Here is a 3,369-nt window from a genome sequence, read left to right as displayed (position 1 = left end):
TTACATACATATATTAAACATAAAATATATAATTCTTTGTACACATATTTAATATACAACATATTATATATACATAAATATTTATATTCATTCATATATAATATACATATATAATATTTATATAATATTATATACATATTTATATTACATTTATATACATATTTATATACATAACAAATTATTCATCTTTATATATAACATTATATATATACATCTATATATACATATATATATATATAACAAAATAAACATATATATATATTACATATATATATATATATCAATATATAAATATACGTATATATATAACATATATATAATATAGTATATATATACATATATATATTATACATATATATATATATACGTATATATATATATACATATGTATAATACATTACATATACAATATATAGTATACATATATACATATATATATATATACAATACATATTATATTACATACATATATATACATATATAACACATACATATATTATACATATATATATACATATATATTTATATATAATATATATTTATACATATATATATTATATATACATATATATATATATGTACATATATATAATATAGTTATATATATATACACATATATACACTATATATATATATACATATTTATATATACATATATACATATATATAATATATATATTTAAGATTATTTCAGACAAATGAGAGAGAATGTGGGTGGGGAAGGGCAAACGAAGATGTGTTAGGAATAGAGTTTATTGCCCTAACGTTGCGACCAACTTGGTCTTCTTCAGAGGACTACAGCATTACAAACGGATCACAATTCTTATATTCGTAGTGAGAGGGAACCCGCCAAGGTATGAGCGTCATGTTTTCCCTTTGGCTAACGATTTAATTATTAGGACACTTGCTGCTTTCGAGAGGCATTTAAATCCGTCTCTGTCGTTGTTGTTCTTGTTGGCGGCGATATGTGCAGCTTCCACAGTTTTTCTCATTTTCTTCTCAAATCCCTCGTGTAGAATTTCTGCGTTGTTCCAATCAGGTAGATGTCCACATTTGTCCAGGTGACGAACCAGGGAGTTAGATGTTCTATGAGCCCTGAGATCGTTTTTGTGCTCATTCAAGCGTTTATTGAACCCTCGACCTGACTCACCGAAATAAGATGATGGACAACCGTTGCATGGAATACGGTAAATGACACTGAGATTATTACGCATATTATTATGTTTCTTAAATATTTTTCCTATTTTATTGGAAGATATTTTTGCTATATTTATTCCACCTTTTAACAAATAATCATCAATAGCTATGGTGTTTATAGAATTAGGGACAGAAATAAAATGAGACTTATCCTTTCCCGGGGTTCGGACGTTTGAGCCATCGTAGATCTTCTTGGCTTTCCTCGTTGTCCTGGTGATCAAACCTCCGGGGTATTTCAGCTTCCTAAAGGTATTCTTGATGTAAGTAAGTTCATCCTCTAGGAATTCTTCACTGCAGATACGAAAAGCTCTGAGAAAGAAACCTATTAGAACACCCGTTTTAACACGTCTGCTGTGTGCTGAAAAATAATGGACAAAGTCGTCCCTATTGGTGGGTTTCCTGTACACCGAGAAACTTACCTGTTGAGAACCTCTGTGTATCAACGTGTCTAAAAATGGTAAATTACACTCTTTTTCTAGTTCAACTGTGAATTGAATGTCTTTATTCACAGCGTTGAGTCTTCTCAACTTATTTTCTATATTAGTTCTTTTTGGCATCACCACGATTATGTCATCCACGTACCTTAACCAAGTGGTACCTCTTCCCATGATGTTGATGTATTTGTCCATTTCTAATACTTCCATGAATAAACATGCCATGACAGCAGATAATGGACTCCCCATTGCGAGACCTCTAATCTGTTTAAATTCAATGTTGTTAAACATAAAATAACCAAATTTGACACACATGGAAATAAGTTTTATATAATCAGATCTTGGGACTGGAAGGATATCATCATCGATATCTGTTGTTACTTTCTTCACTGCTTCTAGGGCATCAAAAACAGAAACATTTGTGAATAACGCTGTTATATCGAAGCTTGCCAACTTTTTATCACTTACATTCAGATCCTTAAGTCTCTGGATCAGGTCGGAAGAATTTCTTAAATGGGCCCGCTGATGGAACCGATGACGTTGGAAATTTTGCCAGACATTTCGCTAGTCTTGCGGAGCGCTACCAATCCCTGAAGTTATATATATATGGATAATATGTTTTGGAATAAGTAAATATGTACTTTTTAATCATTAAAAGTACTTTTCTTTTCTTATTACAAATCTAATTTTGTTTTGAAAATGTACATAATACTAGAATAAGCTTTAAATCTTTTGTTCATAATCACATAATTCATAATTCAGGGATTGTACAAACGAAATGTTGGGAAAAACATTCAATCGGTTCATCAGCGGGGCCCATTTAAGAAAATTCTTCCGACCTGATCCAGAGACTTAAGGATCTGAATGTAAGTGATAAAAAGTTGGCAAGCTTCGATATAACAGCGTTATTCACAAATGTTTCTGTTTTTGATGCCCTAGAAGCAGTGAAAAAAGTAACAACAGATATCGATGATGATATCCTTCCAGTCCCAAGATCTGATTATATAAAACTTATTTCCATGTGTGTCAAATTTGGTTATTTTATGTTTAACAACATTGAATTTAAACAGATTAGAGGTCTCGCAATGGGGAGTCCATTATCTGCTGTCATGGCATGTTTATTCATGGAAGTAATAGAAATGGACAAATACATCAACATCATGGGAAGAGGTACCACTTGGTTAAGGTACGTGGTCGACATAATCGTGGTGATGCCAAAAAGAACTAATATAGAAAATAAGTTGAGAAGACTCAACGCTGTGAATAAAGACATTCAATTCACAGTTGAACTAGAAAAAGAATGTAATTTACCATTTTTAGACACGTTGATACACAGAGGTTCTCCAACAGGTAAGTTTCTCGGTATACAGGAAACCCACCAATAGGGACGACTTTGTCCATTATTTTTCAGCACACAGCAGACGTGTTAAAACGGGTGTTCTAATAGGTTTCTTTCTCAGAGCTTTTCGTATCTGCAGTGAAGAATTCCTAGAGGATGAACTTACTTACATCAAGAATACCTTTAGGAAGCTGAAATACCCCGGAGGTTTGATCACCAGGACAACGAGGAAAGCCAAGAAGATCTACGATGGCTCAAACGACCGAACCACGGGAAAGGATAAGTCTCATTTTATTTCTGTCCCTAATTCTATAAACACCATAGCTATTGATGATTATTTGTCAAAAGGTGGAATAAATATAGCAAAAATATCTTCCAATAAAATAGGAAAAATATTTA

Source organism: Oratosquilla oratoria, chromosome 23 (assembly GCF_046742065.1).
Source record: "Oratosquilla oratoria isolate Oo_2021 chromosome 23, ASM4674206v1, whole genome shotgun sequence".
Lineage (NCBI taxonomy): Eukaryota > Metazoa > Arthropoda > Malacostraca > Stomatopoda > Squillidae > Oratosquilla > Oratosquilla oratoria.
Note: the sequence above shows the minus strand (reverse complement) of the source record.